This window comes from Lissotriton vulgaris, unplaced genomic scaffold (genome assembly GCF_964263255.1).
Source record: "Lissotriton vulgaris unplaced genomic scaffold, aLisVul1.2 SCAFFOLD_865, whole genome shotgun sequence".
NCBI lineage: Eukaryota > Metazoa > Chordata > Amphibia > Caudata > Salamandridae > Lissotriton > Lissotriton vulgaris.
Window position 1 is genome coordinate 251,718 of NW_028245987.1, and position 24,344 is coordinate 276,061.

Consider the following 24,344-nt stretch of genomic DNA (forward strand, 5'->3'; position numbering starts at 1 on the left):
GCCTGATGTCATCTGTGGCGGCATCAGGCCTACGACACTGTACTCCAACAAATCCTCTCTACGGCACTCTACCCCCCCCCCCCCCCCCCACTCCACTCTGCGACACTGTGATCCTTCACTCCACACTACGACACTCCACAGCACTAACTTTTAGACATCCTGAACAGCTGCCACACTGGTGCACAACATCACAAAGATGCACTGCCAAGGCCAATAGCTCTTATTCAGGCCAGACCTTTTGTCTTTGCCAATGCTTGCTACAAAGAGCAGTCTTAGCTATCTTTGTTGCTTATCAACGAGCGCATGGCAAATACAAACGATACGCAGCAGAGATTCGAGTTTGCAGTGGCACAAACTCCATCGCTTTGAGCGATCTTTAAGAGCCGCCATGAGGGTCCAAACTCCATTAAGGAAGAACAAAGAAAGCGAATTTCAATAAATCGCAGTCTCACTGATCCGGCCAGGGGACAAGAAAGGGGGGCAATGTCTCACCACTGGAGCTGTCTGTCATGTAACCTGCGTAGTTCCTGCTTGACAATGCTTCTGTGCGCTTCATGGATGAAAGGGCGTTAACCTTTATTTCTTTGGAGAGAGGAGCAGCGGTATCGCTGGCCCTGAGCAAGGAAGGTGTTTTGAAGATAAGATTGCCCGGCTCGAGAACGTAGATTAGAAGCTGTAAGAGCACGCCAGAGTGGTCTAGGTGGGCTTGTTTATTGGAGTTAGACCAGTCCAGCCATGGAACTCTGATGTTTGGAAAAGGGGGCCAGGTGCGGAACCCCTACAGCCCGATGCACAGGACATGTTATTGTGGGGTCAAAGGGCAACAAGTTTTCATGTTTATTTTCTCTAGTGAAAAAGTAGGTCTGACCCACACTAGCACAAAGCCTTTAGAGGCCAGTTTACAGTTCTGTTAACGGAAGTCTGCCACTAGAGGTTGAGTTTATATGAATAAGTTCTTTAAATCTGCATATATAAATAATTAAAACCAAAGCATTCGTTTCCAGTGTAAGCGCTCAAAAGAAGTGCAGTGGGTCCAGTATTTAAAACTTGTACGCATGTTTTTATTACTTTTTCTAATTCTTCGAGAAGTTCCCTGATTATATGGAAATACATCCACAAGCATGAAAGGGGGGTTTGTAATTGTTCATTTAAAAAAAAAAAAAAAAGTTGCACTTTGAGAGAAAATGTTTCCTAAACTGCTGAGCAACTTTAAATACAATTCTGTGAGTAATCACTCATTCAGTAAAATATATGCATGTCAGTATAGAACAATCAATGGCAAAGTCAATAGGTTTCACCTATGCAAGACTGATCGGCATATTCCATATTTTTTAAAAGACCTGTCCGCCCGTGGCAGGGCGTAGCGCAGGTGTTGAGTGACCTGTCCGCCCGTGGCAGGAGGTAGCGCAGGAGTTGAGTGACCTGTCCGCCCGTGGCAGGAGGTAGCGCAGGAGTTGAGTGACCTGTCCGCCCGTGGCAGGGCGTAGCGCAGGAGTTGTTCAGCACATAAGAGCACACCAGTCTCTCCACGCAGCTACTGAACCTCCGAGGGCAGAGTCGTTGAAGCCACGGCGAGGGCAAAGTGAGTGTAGGCTGGAGAGTGAACTCTCTTTACTCTGCTTCATTATAAATATGCTTTCACTGTTATAAAGCGCTTGCCGCAACCTGCCTTCCTACTTCAACCGATCTGGGTTTTTATGATCCCTGCCTTCCTCCTTCACCCCCCTGTGTTGATCCCCATGTCTGTGCACCTCGCGCTTAAGTATTGTGCTTAACAGTGGATACAGGCCATCTCAAGGCTCCTTGCTAAGCCACGGTGCAGTGGTCAGCGGATACCGGCACTCGTACAATGGTGCTTCCCCGTGCCTGGCCTCTGCTCTTCCCCGCATTTGCGGTTATTAATGGCAGGACCGACCCATCGACCAGCCTTGAGAGCCGCACCCTGAACCAAGACATCTGGGGACTGAGTCCTTGCATCTTGGAAATGCTGGGCTCAGCTACAGGTAGAGTGGGGACAGGGGAAGCAGGGTTTGGGGAGAGCAGGGTGTGAGTCCTTGCATCTTGGAAATACTGGGCTCAGCCCAAGGAAATGCTGGGCTCAGCTACAGGTAGAGTGGGGACAGGGGGAGCAGGGTGTGAGTCCTTGCATCTTGGAAATGCTGGGCTCAGCTACAGGTAGAGTGGGGACAGGGGGGGCAGGGTTTGGGGGAGAGCAGGGTGTGAGTCCTTGCATCTTGGAAATGCTGGGCTCAGCTACAGGTAGAGTGGGGACAGGGGGAGCAGGGTTTGGGGGAGAGCAGGGTGTGAGTCCTTGCATCTTGGAAATGCTGGGCTCAGCTACAGGTAGAGTGGGGACAGGGGGAGCAGGGTTTGGGGGAGAGCAGGGTGTGAGTCCTTGCATATTGGAAATGCTGGGCTCAGCTACAGGTAGAGTGGGGACAGGGGGAGCAGGGTTTGGGGAGAGCAGGGTGTGAGTCCTTGCATCTTGGAAATGCTGGGCTCAGCTACAGGTAGAGTGGGGACAGGGGGAGCAGGGTTTGGGGGAGAGCAGGGTGTGAGTCCTTGCATCTTGGAAATGTTGGGCTCAGCTACAGGTAGAGTGGGGACAGGGGGAGCAGGGTTTGGGGGAGAGCAGGGGGTGAGTCCTTGCATCTTGGAAATGCTGGGCTCAGCTACAAGTAGAGTGGGGACAGGGGGAGCAGGGTTTGGGGGAGAGCAGGGTGTGAGTCCTTGCATCTTGGAAATGCTGGGCTCAGCCATAGGTAGAGTGGGGACAGGGGGAGCAGGGTTTGGGGAGAGCAGGGTGTGAGTCCTTGCATTTTGGAAATGTTGGGCTCAGCTACAGGTAGAGTGGGGACAGGGGGAGCAGGGTTTGGGGGAGAGCAGGGTGTGAGTCCTTGCATCTTGGAAATGCTGGGCTCAGTTACAGGTAGAGTGGGGACAGGGGGAGCAGGGATTGGGGGAGAGCAGGGTGTGAGTCCTTGCATCTTGGAAATGCTGGGCTCAGCTACAGGTAGAGTGGGGACAGGGGGAGCAGGGTTTGGGGAGAGCAGGGTGTGAGTCCTTGCATCTTGGAAATGTTGGGCTAAGCTACAGGTAGAGTGGGGACAGGGGGAGCAGGGTTTGGGGGAGAGCAGGGTGTGAGTCCTTGCATCTTGGAAATGCTGGGCTCAGCTACACTTAGAGTGGGGACAGGGGGAGCAGGGTTTGGGGGAGAGCAGGGTGTGAGTCCTTGCGTCTTGGAAATGCTGGGCTCAGCCACAGGTAGAGTGGGGACAGGGGGAGCAGGGTTTGGGGGAGAGCAGGGTGTGAGTCCTTGCATCTTTGAAATGCTGGGCTCAGCCACAGGTAGAGTGGGGACAGGGGGAGCAGGGTTTGGGGGAGAGCAGGGTGTGAGTCCTTGCATCTTGGAAATGCTGGGCTCAGCTACAGGTAGAGTGGGGACAGGGGGAGCAGGGATTGGGGGAGAGCAGGGTGTGAGTCCTTGCATCTTGGAAATGCTGGGCTCAGCCACAGGTAGAGTGGGGACAGGGGGAGAAGGGTTTGGGGGAGAGCAGGGTGTGAGTCCTTGCATCTTTGAAATGCTGGGCTCAGCTACAGGTAGAGTGGGGACAGAGGAAGCAGGGTTTGGGGGAGAGCAGGGTGTGAGTCCTTGCATCTTGGAAATGCTGGGCTCAGCTACAGGTATAGTGGTACAGGGGGAGCAGGGTTTGGGGGAGAGCAGGGTGTGAGTCCTTGCATCTTGGAAATGCTGGGCTCAGCTACAGGTAGAGTGGGGACAGGGGGAGCAGGGTTTGGGGGAGAGCAGGGTGTGAGTCCTTGCATCTTGGAAATCCTGGGCTTAGGTAGAGTGGGGACAGGGGGAGCAGGGTTTGGGGGAGAGCAGGGTGTGAGTCCTTGCATCTTGGAAATGCTGGGCTCAGCTACAGGTAGAGTGGAGACAGGGGGAGCAGGGTTTGGGGGAGAGCAGGTTGTGAGTCCTTTCATCTTGGAAATGCTGGGCTCAGCTACAGGTAGAGTGGGGACAGGGGGAGCAGGGCTTGGGGAGAGCACGGTGTGAGTCCTTGAATCTTGGAAATGTTGGGCTCAGCTACAGGTAGAGTGGGGACAGGGGGAGCAGGGTTTGGGGGAGAGCAGGGTGTGAGTCCTTGCATCTTGGAAATGCTGGGCTCAGCTACAGGTAGAGTGGGGACGGGGGGAGCCGGGTTTGGGGGGAGAGCAGGGTGTGACTCCTTGCATCTTGGAAATGCTGGGCTCGGCTACAGGTAGAGTGGGGACAGGGGGAGCAGGGTTTGGGGGGATAGCAGAGTGTGAGTCCTTGCATCTTGGAAATGTTGGGCTCAGCTACAGGTAGAGTGGGGACAGGGGGAGCACGGTTTGGGGGAGAGCAGGGTGTGAGTCCTTGCATCTTGGAAATGCTGGGCTCGGCTACAGGTAGAGTGGGGACAGGGGGAGCAGGGTTTGGGGGGAGAGCAGGGTGTGAGTCCTTGCATCTTGGAAATGCTGGGCTCGGCTACAGGTAGAGTGGGGACAGGGGGAGCAGGGTTTGGGGGAGAGCAGGGTTTGAGTCCTTGCATCATGGGAAATGCTGGGCTCCGCTACAGGTAGTGTGAGGACAGGGGGAGCAGGGTTTGGGGGAGAACAGGTTGTGAGTCCTTTCATCTTGGAAATGCTGGGCTCAGCCACAGGTAGTGTGGGGACAGGGGGAGCAGGGTTTGGGGAGAGCAGGGTGTGAGTCCTTGCATCTTGGAAATGCTGGGCTCAGCTACAGGTAGAGTGGGGACGGGGAACAGGGTTTGGAGGAAAGCAGGGTGTGAGTCCTTGCATCTTGGAAATGCTGGGCTCAGCTACAGGTAGAGTGGGGACAGGGGGAGCAGGGCTTGGGGAGAGCAGGGTGTGAGTCCTTGAATCTTGGAAATGTTAGGCTCAGCTACAGGTAGAGTGGGGACAGGGGGAGCAGGGTTTGGGGGAGAGCAGGGTGTGAGTCCTTGCATCTTGGAAATGCTGGGTTCAGCTACAGGTAGAGTGGGGACAGGGGGAGCAGGGTTTGGGGGGAGAGCAGGGTGTGAGTCCTTGCATCTTGGAAATGCTGGGCTCGGCTACAGGTAGAGTGGGGACAGGGGGAGCAGGGTTTGGGGGGAGAGCAGGGTGTGAGTCCTTGCATCTTGGAAATGCTGGGCTCAGCTACAGGTAGAGTGGGGGCAGGGGGAGCAGGGTTTGGGGGAGAGCAGGGTGTGAGTCCTTGCATCTTGGAAATATTGGGCTCGCCTACAGGTAGAGTGGGGACAGGGGCAGCAGGGTTTGGGGGAGAGCAGGGTGTGAGTCCTTGCATCTTGGAAATGCTGGGCTCAGCTACAGGTAGAGTGGGACAGGGGGAGCAGGGTTTGGGGGAGAGCAGGGTGTGAGTCCTTGCATCTTGGAAATGCTGGGCTCAGCTACAGGTAGAGTGGGGACAGGGGGAGCAGGGTTTGGGGGAGAGCAGGGTGTGAGTCCTTGCATCTTGGACATCCTGGGCTTAGGTAGAGTGGGGGCAGGGGGAGCAGGGTTTGGGGGAGAGCAGGGTGTGAGTCCTTGCATCTTGGAAATGCTGGGCTCAGCTACAGGTAGAGTGGGGACAGGGGGAGCAGGGTTTGGGGGAGAGCAGGTTGTGAGTCCTTTCATCTTGGAAATGCTGGGCTCAGCTACAGGTAGAGTGGGGACAGGGGGAGCAGGGCTTGGGGAGAGCACGGTGTGAGTCCTTGAATCTTGGAAATGTTGGGCTCAGCTACAGGTAGAGTGGGGACAGGGGGAGCAGGGTTTGGGGGAGAGCAGGGTGTGAGTCCTTGCATCTTGGAAATGCTGGGCTCAGCTACAGGTAGAGTGGGGACAGGGGGAGCCGGGTTTGGGGGGAGAGCAGGGTGTGAGTCCTTGCATCTTGGAAATGCTGGGCTCGGCTACAGGTAGAGTGGGGACAGGGGGAGCAGGGTTTGGGGGGAGAGCAGAGTGTGAGTCCTTGCATCTTGGAAATGTTGGGCTCAGCTACAGGTAGAGTGGGGACAGGGGGAGCACGGTTTGGGGGAGAGCAGGGTGTGAGTCCTTGCATCTTGGAAATGCTGGGCTCGGCTACAGGTAGAGTGGGGACAGGGGGAGCAGGGTTTGGGGTGAGAGCAGGGTGTGAGTCCTTGCATCTTGGAAATGCTGGGCTCGGCTACAGGTAGAGTGGGGACAGGGGGAGCAGGGTTTGGGGGAGAGCAGGGTTTGAGTCCTTGCATCATGGGAAATGCCGGGCTCGGCTACAGGTAGTGTGGGGACAGGGGGAGCAGGGTTTGGGGGAGAACAGGTTGTGAGTCCTTTCATCTTGGAAATGCTAGGCTCAGCCACAGGTAGAGTGGGGACAGGGGGAGCAGGGTTTGGGGAGAGCAGGGTGTGAGTCCTTGCATCTTGGAAATGCTGGGCTCAGCTACAGGTAGAGTGGGGACGGGGAACAGGGTTTGGAGGAAAGCAGGGTGTGAGTCCTTGCATCTTGGAAATGCTGGGCTCAGCTACAGGTAGAGTGGGGACAGGGGGAGCAGGGCTTGGGGAGAGCAGGGTGTGAGTCCTTGAATCTTGGAAATGTTGGGCTCAGCTACAGGTAGAGTGGGGACAGGGGGATCAGGGTTTGGGGGAGAGCAGGGTGTGAGTCCTTGCATCTTGGAAATTCTGGGCTCAGCTACAGGTAGAGTGGGGACAGGGGGAGCAGGGTTTGGGGGGGAGAGCAGGGTGTGAGTCCTTGCATCTTGGAAATGCTGGGCTCGGCTACAGGTAGAGTGGGGACAGGGGGAGCAGGGTTTGGGGGGAGAGCAGGGTGTGAGTCCTTGCATCTTGGAAATGCTGGGCTCAGCTACAGGTAGAGTGGGGACAGGGGGAGCAGGGTTTGGTGGAGAGCAGGGTGTGAGTCCTTGCATCTTGGAAATGCTGGGCTCAGCTACAGGTAGAGTGGGGACAGGGGGAACAGGGTTTGGGGGAGAGCAGGGTGTGAGTCCTTGCATCTTGGAAATGCTGGGATCAGCTACAGGTAGAGTGGGGACAGGGGGAGCAGGGTTTGGGGGGGAGCAGGGTGTGAGTCCTTGCATCTTGGAAATGCTGGACTCAGCTACAGGTAGAGTTGGGACAGGGGGAGCAGGGTTTGGGGGAGAGCAGGGTGTGAGTCCTTGCATCTTGGAAATGCTGGGCTCAGCTACAGGTAGAGTGGGGACAGGGGGAGCAGGGTTTGGTGGAGAGCAGGGTGTGAGTCCTTGCATCTTGGAAATGCTGGGCTCAGGTAGAGTGGGGACAGGGGGAGCATGGTTTGGGGGAGAGCAGGGTGTGAGTCCTTGCATCTTGGAAATGCTGGGCTCAGCTACAGGTAGAGTGGGGACAGGGGGAGCAGGGTTTGGGGGAGAGCAGGGTGTGAGTCCTTGCATCTTGGAAATGCTGGGCTCAGCTACAGGTAGAGTGGGGACAGGGGGAGCAGGGTTTGGGGAGAGCAGGGTGTGAGTCCTTGCATCTTGGAAATGCTGGGCTCAGCTACAGGTAGAGTGGGGACAGGGGGAGCAGGGTTTGGTGGAGAGCAGGGTGTGAGTCCTTGCATCTTGGAAATGCTGGGCTCAGCTACAGGAGAGTGGGGACAGGGGGAGCAGGGTTTGGGGGAGAGCAGGGTGTGAGTCCTTGCATCTTGGAAATGCTGGGATCAGCTACAGGTAGAGTGGGGACAGGGGGAGCAGGGTTTGGGGGGGGGAGCAGGGTGTGAGTCCTTGCATCTTGGAAATGCTGGTCTCAGCTACAGGTAGAGTGGGGACAGGGGGAGCAGGGTTTGGGGGAGAGCAGGGTGTGAGTCCTTGCATCTTGGAAATGCTGGGCTCAGCTACACTTAGAGTGGGGACAGGGGGAGCAGGGTTTGGGGGAGAGCAGGGTGTGAGTCCTTGCATCTTGGAAATGCTGGGCTCAGCCACAGGTAGAGTGGGGACAGGGGGAGCAGGGTTTGGGGGAGAGCAGGGTGTGAGTCCTTGCATCTTTAAAATGCTGGGCTCAGCCACAGGTAGAGTGGGGACAGGGGGATCAGGGTTTGGGGGAGAGCAGGGTGTGAGTCCTTGCATCTTGGAAATGCTGGGCTCAGCTACAGGTAGAGTGGGGACAGGGGGAGCAGGGATTGGGGTAGAGCAGGGTGTGAGTCCTTGCATCTTGGAAATGCTGGGCTCAGCCACAGGTAGAGTGGGGACAGGGGGAGCAGGGTTTGGGGGAGAGCAGGGTGTGAGACCTTGCATCTTTGAAATCCTGGGCTCAGCTACAGGTAGAGTGGGGACAGGGGAAGCAGGGTTTGGGGGAGAGCAGGGTGTGAGTCATTGCATCTTGGAAATGCTGGGCTCAGCTACAGGTAGAGTGGGACAGGGGGAGCAGGGTTTGGGGGAGAGCAGGGTGTGAGTCCTTGCATCTTGGAAATGCTGGGCTCAGCTACAGGTAGAGTGGGGACAGGGGGAGCAGGGTTTGGGGGAGAGCAGGGTGTGAGTCCTTGCATCTTGGAATTCCTGGGCTTAGGTAGAGTGGGGACAGGGGGAGCAGGGTTTGGGGGAGAGCAGGGTGTGAGTCCTTGCATCTTGGAAATGCTGGGCTCAGCTACAGGTAGAGTGGGGACAGGGGGAGCAGGGTTTGGGGGAGAGCAGGTTGTGAGTCCTTTCATCTTGGAAATGCTGGGCTCAGCTACAGGTAGAGTGGGGACAGGGGGAGCAGGGCTTGGGGAGAGCACGGTGTGAGTCCTTGAGTCTTGGAAATGTTGGGCTCAGCTACAGGTAGAGTGGGGACAGGGGGAGCAGGGTTTGGGGGAGAGCAGGGTGTGAGTCCTTGCATCTTGGAAATGCTGGGCTCAGCTACAGGTAGAGTGGGGACAGGGGGAGCCGGGTTTGGGGGGAGAGCAGGGTGTGAGTCCTTGCATCTTGGAAATGCTGGGCTCGGCTACAGGTAGAGTGGGGACAGGGGGAGCAGGGTTTGGGGGGAGAGCAGAGTGTGAGTCCTTGCATCTTGGAAATGTTGGGCTCAGCTATAGGTAGAGTGGGTACAGGGGGAGCAGGGTTTGGGGGAGAGCAGGGTGTGAGTCCTTGCATCTTGGAAATGCTGGGCTCGGCTACAGGTAGAGTGGGGACAGGGGGAGCAGGGTTTGGGGGGAGAGCAGGGTGTGAGTCCTTGCATCTTGGAAATGCTGGGCTCGGCTACAGGTAGAGTGGGGACAGGGGGAGCATGGTTTGGGGGAGAGCAGGGTTTGAGTCCTTGCATCATGGGAAATGCTGGGCTCCGCTACAGGTAGTGTGTGGACAGGGGGAGCAGGGTTTGGGGGAGAACAGGTTGTGAGACCTTTCATCTTGGAAATGCTGGGCTCAGCCACAGGTAAAGTGGGGACAGGGGGAGCAGGGTTTGGGGAGAGCAGGGTGCGAGTCTTTGCATCTTGGAAATGCTGGGCTCAGCTACAGGTAGAGTGGGGACGGGGAACAGGGTTTGGAGGAAAGCAGGGTGTGAGTCCTTGCATCTTGGAAATGCTGGGCTCAGCTACAGGTAGAGTGGGGACAGGGGGAGCAGGGCTTGGGGAGAGCAGGGTGTGAGTCCTTGAATCTTGGAAATGTTGAGCTCAGCTACAGGTAGAGTGGGGACAGGGGGAGCAGGGTTTGGGGGAGAGCAGGGTGTGAGTCCTTGCATCTTGGAAATGCTGGGCTCAGCTACAGGTAGAGTGGGGACAGGGGGGGCAGGGTTTGGGGGGAGAGCAGGGTGTGAGTCCTTGCATCTTGGAAAAGCTGGGCTCGGCTACAGGTAGAGTGGGGACAGGGGGAGCAGGGTTTGGGGGGAGAGCAGATTGTGAGTCCTTGCATCTTGGAAATGCTGGGCTCAGTTACAGGTAGAGTGGGGGCAGGGGGAGCAGGGTTTGGGGGAGAGCAGGGTGTGAGTCCTTGCATCTTGGAAATGCTGGGCGCGGCTACAGGTAGAGTGGGGACAGGGGGAGCAGGGTTTGGGGGAGAGCAGGGTGTGAGTCCTTGCATTTTGGAAATGCTGGGCTCAGCTACAGGTAGAGTGGGACAGGGGGAGCAGGGTGTGGGGGAGAGCAGGGTGTGAGTCCTTGCATCTTGGAAATGCTGGGCTCAGCTACAGGTAGAGTGGGGACAGGGGGAGCAGGGTTTGGGGGAGAGCAGGGTGTGAGTCCTTGCATCTTGGAAATCCTGGGCTTAGGTAGAGTGGGGACAGGGGGAGCAGGGTTTGGGGGAGAGCAGGGTGTGAGTCCTTGCATCTTGGAAATGCTGGGCTCAGCTACAGGTAGAGTGGGGACAGGGGGAGCAGGGTTTGGGGGAGAGCAGGTTGTGAGTCCTTTCATCTTGGAAATGCTGGGCTCAGCTACAGGTAGAGTGGGGACAGGGGGAGCAGGGCTTGGGGAGAGCACGGTGTGAGTCCTTGAATCTTGGAAATGTTGGGCTCAGCTACAGGTAGAGTGGGGACAGGGGGAGCAGGGTTTGGGAGAGAGCAGGGTGTGAGTCCTTGCATCTTCGAAATGCTGGGCTCAGCTACAGGTAGAGTGGGGACAGGGGGAGCCAGGTTTGGGGGGAGAGCAGGGTGTGAGTCCTTGCATCTTGGAAATGCTGGGCTCGGCTACAGGTAGAGTGGGGACAGGGGGAGCAGGGTTTGGGGGGAGAGCAGAGTGTGAGTCCTTGCATCTTGGAAATGTTGGGCTCAGCTGCAGGTAGAGTGGGACAGGGGGAGCACGGTTTGGGGGAGAGGAGGGTGTGAGTCCTTGCATCTTGGAAATGCTGGGCTCGGCTACAGGTAGAGTGGGGACAGGGGGAGCAGGGTTTGGGGGGAGAGCAGGGTGTGAGTCCTTGCATCTTGGAAATGCTGGGCTCGGCTACAGGGAGAGTGGGGACAGGGGGAGCAGGGTTTGGGGGAGAGCAGGGTTTGAGTCCTTTCATCATGGGAAATGCTGGGCTCCGCTACAGGTAGTGTGGGGACAGGGGGAGCAGGGTTTGGGGGAGAACAGGTTGTGAGTCTTTTCATCTTGGAAATGCTGGGCTCAGCCACAGGTAGAGTGGGGACAGGGGGAGCAGGGTTTGGGGAGAGCAGGGTGTGAGTCCTTGCATCTTGGAAATACTGGGCTCAGCTACAGGTAGAGTGGGGACGGGGAACAGGGTTTGGAGGAAAGCAGGGTGTGAGTCCTTGCATCTTGGAAATGCTGGGCTCAGCTACAGGTAGAGTGGGGACGGGGGAGCAGGGCTTGGGGAGAGCAGGGTGTGAGTCCTTGAATCTTGGAAATGTTGGGCTCAGCTACAGGTAGAGTGGGGACAGGGGGAGCAGGGTTTGGGGGATAGCAGGGTGTGAGTCCTTGCATCTTGGAAATGCTGGGCTCAGCTACAGGTAGAGTGGGCACAGGGGGAGCAGGGTTTGGGGGGAGAGCAGGGTGTGAGTCCTTGCATCTTGGAAATGCTGGGCTCGGCTACAGGTAGAGTGGGGACAGGGGGAGCAGGGTTTGGGGGGAGAGCAGGGTGTGAGTCCTTGCATCTTGGAAATGCTGGGCTCAGCTACAGGTAGAGTGGGGGCAGGGGGAGCAGGGTTTGGGGGAGAGCAGGGCGTGAGTCCTTGCATCTTGGAAATGCTGGGCTCGGCTACAGGTAGAGTGGGGACAGGGGGAGCAGGGTTTGGGGGGAGAGCAGGGTGTGAGTCCTTGCATCTTGGAAATGCTGGGCTCAGCTACAGGTAGAGTGGGGACAGGGGGAGCAGGGTTTGGGGGAGAGCAGGGTGTGAGTCCTTGCATCTTGGAAATACTGGGCTCAGCCCAAGGAAATGCTGGGCTCAGCTACAGGTAGAGTGGGGACGGGGGAGCACGATTTGGGGGAGAGCAGGGTGTGAGTGCTTGCTTCTTGGAAATGCTGGGCTCAGCCACAGGTAGAGTGGGGACAGGGGGAGCAGGGTTTGGGGGAGAGCAGGGTGTGAGTCCTTGCATCTTGGAAATGCTGGGCTCAGCTACAGGTAGAGTGGGGACAGGGGGAGCAGGGTTTTGGGGAGAGCAGGGTGTGAGTCCTTGCATCTTGGAAATGCTGGGCTCAGGTACACGTAGAGTGGGGACAGGGGGAGGAGGGTTTAGGGGAGAGCAGGGTGTGAGTCCTTGCTTCTTGGAAATGCTGGGCTCAGCTACAGGTAGAGTGGGGACAAAGGGGAGCAGGGTTTGGGGGAGAGCAGGGTGTGAGTCCTTGCATCTTGGAAATGCTGGGCTCAGGTACACGTAGAGTGGGGACAGGGGGAGGAGGGTTTGGGGGAGATCAGGGTGTGAGTCCTTGCTTCTTGGAAATTCTGGGCTCAGCCACAGGTAGAGTGGGGACAGGGGGAGCAGGGTTTGGGGGAGAGCAGGGTGTGAGTCCTTGAATCTTGGAAATGTTGGGCTCAGCTACAGGTAGAGTGGGGACAGGGGGAGCAGGGTTTGGGGGAGAGCAGGGTGTGAGTCCTTGCATCTTGGAAATGCTGGGCTCAGCTACAGGTAGAGTGGGGACAGGGGGAGCCGGGTTTTGGGGGAGAGCAGGGTGTGAGTCCTTGCATCTTGGAAATGCTGGGCTCGGCTACAGGTAGAGTGGGGACAGGGGGAGCAGGGTTTGGGGGGAGAGCAAAGTGTGAGTCCTTGCATCTTGGAAATGTTGGGCTCAGCTACAGGTAGAGTGGGGACAGGGGGAGCACGGTTTGGGGGAGAGCAGGGTGTGAGTCCTTGCATCTTGGAAATGCTGGGCTCAGCTACAGGTAGAGTGGGACAGGGGTAGCAGGGTTTGGGGGAGAGCAGGGTGTGAGTCCTTGCATCTTGGAAATGCTGGGCTCAGCTACAGGTAGAGTGGGGACAGGGGGAGCAGGGTTTGGGGGAGAGCAGGGTGTGGGGGAGAGCAGGGTGTGAGTCCTTGCATCTTGGAAATCCTGGGCTTAGGTAGAGTGGGGACAGGGGGAGCAGGGTTTGGGGGAGAGCAGGGTGTTAGTCCTTGCATCTTGGAAATGCTGGGCTCAGCTACAGGGAGAGTGGGACAGGGGGAGCAGGGTTTGGGGGAGAGCAGGGTGTGAGTCCTTGCATCTTGGAAATGATGGGCTCAGCTACAGGTAGAGTGGGGACAGGGGGAGCAGGGTTTGGGGGAGAGCAGGGTGTGAGTCCTTGCATCTTGGAAATCCTGGGCTTAGGTAGAGTGGGGACAGGGGGAGCAGGGTTTGGGGGAGAGCAGGGTGTGAGTCCTTGCATCTTGGAAATGCTGGGCTCAGCTACAGGTAGAGTGGGGACAGGGGGAGCAGGGTTTGGGGGACAGCAGGTTGTGAGTCCTTTCATCTTGGAAATGCTGGGCTCAGCTACAGGTAGAGTGGGGACAGGGGGAGCAGGGCTTGGGGAGAGCACGGTGTGAGTCCTTGAATCTTGGAAATGTTGGGCTCAGCTACAGGTAGAGTGGGGACAGGGGGAGCAGGGTTTGGGAGAGAGCAGGGTGTGAGTCCTTGCATCTTGGAAATGCTGGGCTCAGCTACAGGTAGAGTGGGGACAGGGGGAGCCAGGTTTGGGGGGAGAGCAGGGTGTGAGTCCTTGCATCTTGGAAATGCTGGGCTCGGCTACAGGTAGAGTGGGGACAGGGGGAGCAGGGTTTGGGGGGAGAGCAGAGTGTGAGTCCTTGCATCTTGGAAATCTTGGGCTCAGCTACAGGTAGAGTGGGGACAGGGGGAGCACGGTTTGGGGGAGAGGAGGGTGTGAGTCCTTGCATCTTGGAAATGCTGGGCTCGGCTACAGGTAGAGTGGGGACAGGGGGAGCAGGGTTTGGGGGGAGAGCAGGGTGTGAGTCCTTGCATCTTGGAAATGCTGGGCTCGGCTACAGGTAGAGTGGGGACCGGGGGAGCAGGGTTTGGGGGAGAGCAGGGTTTGAGTCCTTTCATCATGGGAAATGCTGGGCTCCGCTACAGGTAGTGTGGGGACAGGGGGAGCAGGGTTTGGGGGAGAACAGGTTGTGAGTCCTTTCATCTTGGAAATGCTGGGCTCAGCCACAGGTAGAGTGGGGACAGGGGGAGCAGGGTTTGGGGAGAGCAGGGTGTGAGTCCTTGCATCTTGGAAATGCTGGGCTCAGCTACAGGTAGAGTGGGGACGGGGAACAGGGTTTGGAGGAAAGCAGGGTGTGAGTCCTTGCATCTTGGAAATGCTGGGCTCAGCTACAGGTAGAGTGGGGACGGGGGAGCAGGGCTTGGGGAGAGCAGGGTGGTCGTCCTTGAATCTTGGAAATGTTGGGCTCAGCTACAGGTAGAGTGGGGACAGGGGGAGCAGGGTTTGGGGGATAGCAGGGTGTGAGTCCTTGCATCTTGGAAATGCTGGGCTCAGCTACAGGTAGAGTGGGCACAGGGGGAGCAGGGTTTGGGGGGAGAGCAGGGTGTGAGTCCTTGCATCTTGGAAATGCTGGGCTCGGCTACAGGTAGAGTGGGGACAGGGGAAGCAGGGTTTGGGGGGAGAGCAGGGTGTGAGTCCTTGCATCTTGGAAATGCTGGGCTCAGCTACAGGTAGAGTGGGGGCAGGGGGAGCAGGGTTTGGAGGAGAGCAGGGTGTGAGTCCTTGCATCTTGGAAATGCTGGGCTCGGCTACAGGTAGAGTGGGGACAGGGGGAGCAGGGTTTGGGGGGAGAGCAGGGTGTGAGTCCTTGCATCTTGGAAATGCTGGGCTCGGCTACAGGTAGAGTGGGGACAGGGGGAGCAGGGTTTGGGGGGAGAGCAGGGTGTGAGTCCTTGCATCTTGGAAATGCTGGGCTCAGTTACAGGTAGAGTGGGGACAGGGGAGCAGGGTTTGGGGGAGAGCAGGGTGTGAGTCCTTGCATCTTGGAAATACTGGGCTCAGCCCAAGGAAATGCTGGGCTCAGCTACAGGTAGAGTGGGGACGGGGGAGCACGATTTGGGGGAGAGCAGGGTGTGAATCCTTGCTTCTTGGAAATGCTGGGCTCAGCCACAGGTAGAGTGGGGACAGGGGGAGCAGGGTTTGGGGGAGAGCAGGGTGTGAGTCCTTGCATCTTGGAAATGCTGGGCTCAGCTACAGGTAGAGTGGGGACAGGGGGAGCAGGGTTTTGGGGAGAGCAGGGTGTGAGTTCTTGCATCTTGGAAATGCTGGGCTCAGGTACACGTAGAGTGGGGACAGGGGGAGGAGGGTTTGGGGGAGAGCAGGGTGTGAGTCCTTGCTTCTTGGAAATGCTGGGCTCAGCTACAGGTAGAGTGGGGACAAAGGGGAGCAGGGTTTGGGGGAGAGCAGGGTGTGAGTCCTTGCATCTTGGAAATGCTGGGCTCAGGTACACGTAGAGTGGGGACAGGGGGAGGAGGGTTTGGGGGAGAGCAGGGTGTGAGTCCTTGCTTCTTGGAAATTCTGGGCTCAGCCACAGGTAGAGTGGGGACAGGGGGAGCAGGGTTTGGGGGAGAGCAGGGTGTGAGTCCTTGAATCTTGGAAATGTTGGGCTCAGCTACAGGTAGAGTGGGGACAGGGGGAGCAGGGTTTGGGGGAGAGCAGGGTGTGAGTCCTTGCATCTTGGAAATGCTGGGCTCAGCTACAGGTAGAGTGGGGACAGGGGGAGCCGGGTTTGGGGGGAGAGCAGGGTGTGACTCCTTGCATCTTGGAAATGCTGGGCTCGGCTACAGGTAGAGTGGGGACAGGGGGAGCAGGGTTTGGGGGGATAGCAGAGTGTGAGTCCTTGCATCTTGGAAATGTTGGGCTCAGCTACAGGTAGAGTGGGGACAGGGGGAGCACGGTTTGGGGGAGAGCAGGGTGTGAGTCCTTGCATCTTGGAAATGCTGGGCTCGGCTACAGGTAGAGTGGGGACAGGGGGAGCAGGGTTTGGGGGGAGAGCAGGGTGTGAGTCCTTGCATCTTGGAAATGCTGGGCTCGGCTACAGGTAGAGTGGGGACAGGGGGAGCAGGGTTTGGGGGAGAGCAGGGTTTGAGTCCTTGCATCATGGGAAATGCTGGGCTCCGCTACAAGTAGTGTGAGGACAGGGGGAGCAGGGTTTGGGGGAGAACAGGTTGTGAGTCCTTTCATCTTGGAAATGCTGGGCTCAGCCACAGGTAGAGTGGGGACAGGGGGAGCAGGGTTTGGGGAGAGCAGGGTGTGAGTCCTTGCATCTTGGAAATGCTGGGCTCAGCTACAGGTAGAGTGGGGACGGGGAACAGGGTTTGGAGGAAAGCAGGGTGTGAGTCCTTGCATCTTGGAAATGCTGGGCTCAGCTACAGGTAGAGTGGGGACAGGGGGAGCAGGGCTTGGGGAGAGCAGGGTGTGAGTCCTTGAATCTTGGAAATGTTAGGCTCAGCTACAGGTAGAGTGGGGACAGGGGGAGCAGGGTTTGGGGGAGAGCAGGGTGTGAGTCCTTGCATCTTGGAAATGCTGGGTTCAGCTACAGGTAGAGTGGGGACAGGGGGAGCAGGGTTTGGGGGGAGAGCAGGGTGTGAGTCCTTGCATCTTGGAAATGCTGGGCTCGGCTACAGGTAGAGTGGGGACAGGGGGAGCAGGGTTTGGGGGGAGAGCAGGGTGTGAGTCCTTGCATCTTGGAAATGCTGGGCTCAGCTACAGGTAGAGTGGGGGCAGGGGGAGCAGGGTTTGGGGGAGAGCAGGGTGTGAGTCCTTGCATCTTGGAAATATTGGGCTCGCCTACAGGTAGAGTGGGGACAGGGGCAGCAGGGTTTGGGGGAGAGCAGGGTGTGAGTCCTTGCATCTTGGAAATGCTGGGCTCAGCTACAGGTAGAGTGGGACAGGGGGAGCAGGGTTTGGGGGAGAGCAGGGTGTAAGTCCTTGCATCTTGGAAATGCTGGGCTCAGCTACAGGTAGAGTGGGGACAGGGGGAGCAGGGTTTGGGGGAGAGCAGGGTGTGAGTCCTTGCATCTTGGACATCCTGGGCTTAGGTAGAGTGGGGGCAGGGGGAGCAGGGTTTGGGGGAGAGCAGGGTGTGAGTCCTTGCATCTTGGAAATGCTGGGCTCAGCTACAGGTAGAGTGGGGACAGGGGGAGCAGGGTTTGGGGGAGAGCAGGTTGTGAGTCCTTTCATCTTGGAAATGCTGGGCTCAGCTACAGGTAGAGTGGGGACAGGGGGAGCAGGGCTTGGGGAGAGCACGGTGTGAGTCCTTGAATCTTGGAAATGTTGGGCTCAGCTACAGGTAGAGTGGGGACAGGGGGAGCAGGGTTTGGGGGAGAGCAGGGTGTGAGTCCTTGCATCTTGGAAATGCTGGGCTCAGCTACAGGTAGAGTGGGGACAGGGGGAGCCGGGTTTGGGGGGAGAGCAGGGTGTGAGTCCTTGCATCTTGGAAATGCTGGGCTCGGCTACAGGTAGAGTGGGGACAGGGGGAGCAGGGTTTGGGGGGAGAGCAGAGTGTGAGTCCTTGCATCTTGGAAATGTTGGGCTCAGCTACAGGTAGAGTGGGGACAGGGGGAGCACGGTTTGGGGGAGAGCAGGGTGTGAGTCCTTGCATCTTGGAAATGCTGGGCTCGGCTACAGGTAGAGTGGGGACAGGGGGAGCAGGGTTTGGGGTGAGAGCAGGGTGTGAGTCCTTGCATCTTGGAAATGCTGGGCTCGGCTACAGGTAGAGTGGGGACAGGGGGAGCAGGGTTTGGGGGAGAGCAGGGTTTGAGTCCTTGCATCATGGGAAATGCCGGGCTCGGCTACAGGTAGTGTGGGGACAGGGGGAGCAGGGTTTGGGGGAGAACAGGTTGTGAGTCCTTTCATCTTGGAAATGCTAGGCTCAGCCACAGGTAGAGTGGGGACAGGGGGAGCAGGGTTTGGGGAGAGCAGGGTGTGAGTCCTTGCATCTTGGAAATGCTGGGCTCAGCTACAGGTAGAGTGGGGACGGGGAACAGGGTTTGGAGGAAAGCAGGGTGTGAGTCCTTGCATCTTGGAAATGCTGGGCTCAGCTACAGGTAGAGTGGGGACAGGGGGAGCAGGGCTTGGGGAGAGCAGGGTGTGAGTCCTTGAATCTTGGAAATGTTGGGCTCAGCTACAGGTAGAGTGGGGACAGGGGGATCAGGGTTTGGGGGAGAGCAGGGTGTGAGTCCTTGCATCTTGGAAATGCTGGGCTCAGCTACAGGTAGAGTGGGGACAGGGGGAGCAGGGTTTGGGGGGGAGAGCAGGGTGTGAGTCCTTGCATCTTGGAAATGCTGGGCTCGGCTACAGGTAGAGTGGGGACAGGGGGAGCAGGGTTTGGGGGGAGAGCAGGGTGTGAGTCCTTGCATCTTGGAAATGCTGGGCTCAGCTACAGGTAGAGTGGGGACAGGGGGAGCAGGGTTTGGTGGAGAGCAGGGTGTGAGTCCTTGCATCTTGGAAATGCTGGGCTCAGCTACAGGTAGAGTGGGGACAGGGGGAACAGGGTTTGGGGGAGAGCAGGGTGTGAGTCCTTGCATCTTGGAAATGCTGGGATCAGCTACAGGTAGAGTGGGGACAGGGGGAGCAGGGTTTGGGGGGGAGCAGGGTGTGAGTCCTTGCATCTTGGAAATGCTGGACTCAGCTACAGGTAGAGTTGGGACAGGGGGAGCAGGGTTTGGGGGAGAGCAGGGTGTGAGTCCTTGCATCTTGGAAATGCTGGGCTCAGCTACAGGTAGAGTGGGGACAGGGGGAGCAGGGTTTGGTGGAGAGCAGGGTGTGAGTCCTTGCATCTTGGAAATGCTGGGCTCAGGTAGAGTGGGGACAGGGGGAGCATGGTTTGGGGGAGAGCAGGGTGTGAGTCCTTGCATCTTGGAAATGCTGGGCTCAGCTACAGGTAGAGTGGGGACAGGGGGAGCAGGGTTTGGGGGAGAGCAGGGTGTGAGTCCTTGCATCTTGGAAATGCTGGGCTCAGCTACAGGTAGAGTGGGGACAGGGGGAGCAGGGTTTGGGGAGAGCAGGGTGTGAGTCCTTGCATCTTGGAAATGCTGGGCTCAGCTACAGGTAGAGTGGGGACAGGGGGAGCAGGGTTTGGTGGAGAGCAGGGTGTGAGTCCTTGCATCTTGGAAATGCTGGGCTCAGCTACAGGAGAGTGGGGACAGGGGGAGCAGGGTTTGGGGGAGAGCAGGGTGTGAGTCCTTGCATCTTGGAAATGCTGGGATCAGCTACAGGTAGAGTGGGGACAGGGGGAGCAGGGTTTGGGGGGGGAGCAGGGTGTGAGTCCTTGCATCTTGGAAATGCTGGTCTCAGCTACAGGTAGAGTGGGGACAGGGGGAGCAGGGTTTGGGGGAGAGCAGGGTGTGAGTCCTTGCATCTTGGAAATGCTGGGCTCAGCTACACTTAGAGTGGGGACAGGGGGAGCAGGGTTTGGGGGAGAGCAGGGTGTGAGTCCTTGCATCTTGGAAATGCTGGGCTCAGCCACAGGTAGAGTGGGGACAGGGGGAGCAGGGTTTGGGGTAGAGCAGGGTGTGAGTCCTTGCATCTTTAAAATGCTGGGCTCAGCCACAGGTAGAGTGGGGACAGGGGGATCAGGGTTTGGGGGAGAGCAGGGTGTGAGTCCTTGCATCTTGGAAATGCTGGGCTCAGCTACAGGTAGAGTGGGGACAGGGGGAGCAGGGATTGGGGTAGAGCAGGGTGTGAGTCCTTGCATCTTGGAAATGCTGGGCTCAGCCACAGGTAGAGTGGGGACAGGGGGAGCAGGGTTTGGGGGAGAGCAGGGTGTGAGACCTTGCATCTTTGAAATCCTGGGCTCAGCTACAGGTAGAGTGGGGACAGGGGAAGCAGGGTTTGGGGGAGAGCAGGGTGTGAGTCATTGCATCTTGGAAATGCTGGGCTCAGCTACAGGTAGAGTGGGACAGGGGGAGCAGGGTTTGGGGGAGAGCAGGGTGTGAGTCCTTGCATCTTGGAAATGCTGGGCTCAGCTACAGGTAGAGTGGGGACAGGGGGAGCAGGGTTTGGGGGAGAGCAGGGTGTGAGTCCTTGCATCTTGGAATTCCTGGGCTTAGGTAGAGTGGGGACAGGGGGAGCAGGGTTTGGGGGAGAGCAGGGTGTGAGTCCTTGCATCTTGGAAATGCTGGGCTCAGCTACAGGTAGAGTGGGGACAGGGGGAGCAGGGTTTGGGGGAGAGCAGGTTGTGAGTCCTTTCATCTTGGAAATGCTGGGCTCAGCTACAGGTAGAGTGGGGATAGGGGGAGCAGGGCTTGGGGAGAGCACGGTGTGAGTCCTTGAGTCTTGGAAATGTTGGGCTCAGCTACAGGTAGAGTGGGGACAGGGGGAGCAGGGTTTGGGGGAGAGCAGGGTGTGAGTCCTTGCATCTTGGAAATGCTGGGCTCAGCTACAGGTAGAGTGGGGACAGGGGGAGCCGGGTTTGGGGGGAGAGCAGGGTGTGAGTCCTTGCATCTTGGAAATGCTGGGCTCGGCTACAGGTAGAGTGGGGACAGGGGGAGCAGGGTTTGGGGGGAGAGCAGAGTGTGAGTCCTTGCATCTTGGAAATGTTGGGCTCAGCTATAGGTAGAGTGGGTACAGGGGGAGCAGGGTTTGGGGGAGAGCAGGGTGTGAGTCCTTGCATCTTGGAAATGCTGGGCTCGGCTACAGGTAGAGTGGGGACAGGGGGAGCAGGGTTTGGGGGGAGAGCAGGGTGTGAGTCCTTGCATCTTGGAAATGCTGGGCTCGGCTACAGGTAGAGTGGGGACAGGGGGAGCAGGGTTTGGGGGAGAGCAGGGTTTGAGTCCTTGCATCATGGGAAATGCTGGGCTCCGCTACAGGTAGTGTGTGGACAGGGGGAGCAGGGTTTGGGGGAGAACAGGTTGTGAGACCTTTCATCTTGGAAATGCTGGGCTCAGCCACAGGTAAAGTGGGGACAGGGGGAGCAGGGTTTGGGGAGAGCAGGGTGCGAGTCTTTGCATCTTGGAAATGCTGGGCTCAGCTACAGGTAGAGTGGGGACGGGGAACAGGGTTTGGAGGAAAGCAGGGTGTGAGTCCTTGCATCTTGGAAATGCTGGGCTCAGCTACAGGTAGAGTGGGGACAGGGGGAGCAGGGCTTGGGGAGAGCAGGGTGTGAGTCCTTGAATCTTGGAAATGTTGAGCTCAGCTACAGGTAGAGTGGGGACAGGGGGAGCAGGGTTTGGGGGAGAGCAGGGTGTGAGTCCTTGCATCTTGGAAATGCTGGGCTCAGCTACAGGTAGAGTGGGGACAGGGGGGGGCAGGGTTTGGGGGGAGAGCAGGGTGTGAGTCCTTGCATCTTGGAAAAGCTGGGCTCGGCTACAGGTAGAGTGGGGACAGTGGGAGCAGGGTTTGGGGGGAGAGCAGATTGTGAGTCCTTGCATCTTGGACATGCTGGGCTCAGTTACAGGTAGAGTGGGGGCAGGGGGAGCAGGGTTTGGGGGAGAGCAGGGTGTGAGTCCTTGCATCTTGGAAATGCTGGGCGCGGCTACAGGTAGAGTGGGGACAGGGGGAGCAGGGTTTGGGGGAGAGCAGGGTGTGAGTCCTTGCATTTTGGAAATGCTGGGCTCAGCTACAGGTAGAGTGGGACAGGGGGAGCAGGGTGTGGGGGAGAGCAGGGTGTGAGTCCTTGCATCTTGGAAATGCTGGGCTCAGCTACAGGTAGAGTGGGGACAGGGGGAGCAGGGTTTGGGGGAGAGCAGGGTGTGAGTCCTTGCATCTTGGAAATCCTGGGCTTAGGTAGAGTGGGGACAGGGGGAGCAGGGTTTGGGGGAGAGCAGGGTGTGAGTCCTTGCATCTTGGAAATGCTGGGCTCAGCTACAGGTAGAGTGGGGACAGGGGGAGCAGGGTTTGGGGGAGAGCAGGTTGTGAGTCCTTTCATCTTGGAAATGCTGGGCTCAGCTACAGGTAGAGTGGGGACAGGGGGAGCAGGGCTTGGGGAGAGCACGGTGTGAGTCCTTGAATCTTGGAAATGTTGGGCTCAGCTACAGGTAGAGTGGGGACAGGGGGAGCAGGGTTTGGGAGAGAGCAGGGTGTGAGTCCTTGCATCTTCGAAATGCTGGGCTCAGCTACAGGTAGAGTGGGGACAGGGGGAGCCAGGTTTGGGGGGAGAGCAGGGTGTGAGTCCTTGCATCTTGGAAATGCTGGGCTCGGCTACAGGTAGAGTGGGGACAGGGGGAGCAGGGTTTGGGGGGAGAGCAGAGTGTGAGTCCTTGCATCTTGGAAATGTTGGGCTCAGCTGCAGGTAGAGTGGGACAGGGGGAGCACGGTTTGGGGGAGAGGAGGGTGTGAGTCCTTGCATCTTGGAAATGCTGGGCTCGGCTACAGGTAGAGTGGGGACAGGGGGAGCAGGGTTTGGGGGGAGAGCAGGGTGTGAGTCCTTGCATCTTGGAAATGCTGGGCTCGGCTACAGGGAGAGTGGGGACATGGGGAGCAGGGTTTGGGGGAGAGCAGGGTTTGAGTCCTTTCATCATGGGAAATGCTGGGCTCCGCTACAGGTAGTGTGGGGACAGGGGGAGCAGGGTTTGGGGGAGAACAGGTTGTGAGTCTTTTCATCTTGGAAATGCTGGGCTCAGCCACAGGTAGAGTGGGGACAGGGGGAGCAGGGTTTGGGGAGAGCAGGGTGTGAGTCCTTGCATCTTGGAAATACTGGGCTCAGCTACAGGTAGAGTGGGGACGGGGAACAGGGTTTGGAGGAAAGCAGGGTGTGAGTCCTTGCATCTTGGAAATGCTGGGCTCAGCTACAGGTAGAGTGGGGACGGGGGAGCAGGGCTTGGGGAGAGCAGGGTGTGAGTCCTTGAATCTTGGAAATGTTGGGCTCAGCTACAGGTAGAGTGGGGACAGGGGGAGCAGGGTTTGGGGGATAGCAGGGTGTGAGTCCTTGCATCTTGGAAATGCTGGGCTCAGCTACAGGTAGAGTGGGCACAGGGGGAGCAGGGTTTGGGGGGAGAGCAGGGTGTGAGTCCTTGCATCTTGGAAATGCTGGGCTCGGCTACAGGTAGAGTGGGGACAGGGGGAGCAGGGTTTGGGGGGAGAGCAGGGTGTGAGTCCTTGCATCTTGGAAATGCTGGGCTCAGCTACAGGTAGAGTGGGGGCAGGGGGAGCAGGGTTTGGGGGAGAGCAGGGTGTGAGTCCTTGCATCTTGGAAATGCTGGGCTCGGCTACAGGTAGAGTGGGGACAGGGGGAGCAGGGTTTGGGGGGAGAGCAGGGTGTGAGTCCTTGCATCTTGGAAATGCTGGGCTCAGCTACAGGTAGAGTGGGGACAGGGGGAGCAGGGTTTGGGGGAGAGCAGGGTGTGAGTCCTTGCATCTTGGAAATACTGGGCTCAGCCCAAGGAAATGCTGGGCTCAGCTACAGGTAGAGTGGGGACGGGGGAGCACGATTTGGGGGAGAGCAGGGTGTGAGTGCTTGCTTCTTGGAAATGCTGGGCTCAGCCACAGGTAGAGTGGGGACAGGGGGAGCAGGGTTTGGGGGAGAGCAGGGTGTGAGTCCTTGCATCTTGGAAATGCTGGGCTCAGCTACAGGTAGAGTGGGGACAGGGGGAGCAGGGTTTTGGGGAGAGCAGGGTGTGAGTCCTTGCATCTTGGAAATGCTGGGCTCAGGTACACGTAGAGTGGGGACAGGGGGAGGAGGGTTTAGGGGAGAGCAGGGTGTGAGTCCTTGCTTCTTGGAAATGCTGGGCTCAGCTACAGGTAGAGTGGGGACAAAGGGGAGCAGGGTTTGGGGGAGAGCAGGGTGTGAGTCCTTGCATCTTGGAAATGCTGGGCTCAGGTACACGTAGAGTGGGGACAGGGGGAGGAGGGTTTGGGGGAGATCAGGGTGTGAGTCCTTGCTTCTTGGAAATTCTGGGCTCAGCCACAGGTAGAGTGGGGACAGGGGGAGCAGGGTTTGGGGGAGAGCAGGGTGTGAGTCCTTGAATCTTGGAAATGTTGGGCTCAGCTACAGGTAGAGTGGGGACAGGGGGAGCAGGGTTTGGGGGAGAGCAGGGTGTGAGTCCTTGCATCTTGGAAATGCTGGGCTCAGCTACAGGTAGAGTGGGGACAGGGGGAGCCGGGTTTTGGGGGAGAGCAGGGTGTGAGTCCTTGCATCTTGGAAATGCTGGGCTCGGCTACAGGTAGAGTGGGGACAGGGGGAGCAGGGTTTGGGGGGAGAGCAAAGTGTGAGTCCTTGCATCTTGGAAATGTTGGGCTCAGCTACAGGTATAGTGGGGACAGGGGGAGCACGGTTTGGGGGAGAGCAGGGTGTGAGTCCTTGCATCTTGGAAATGCTGGGCTCAGCTACAGGTAGAGTGGGACAGGGGTAGCAGGGTTTGGGGGAGAGCAGGGTGTGAGTCCTTGCATCTTGGAAATGCTGGGCTCAGCTACAGGTAGAGTGGGGACAGGGGGAGCAGGGTTTGGGGGAGAGCAGGGTGTGGGGGAGAGCAGGGTGTGAGTCCTTGCATCTTGGAAATCCTGGGCTTAGGTAGAGTGGGGACAGGGGGAGCAGGGTTTGGGGGAGAGCAGGGTGTTA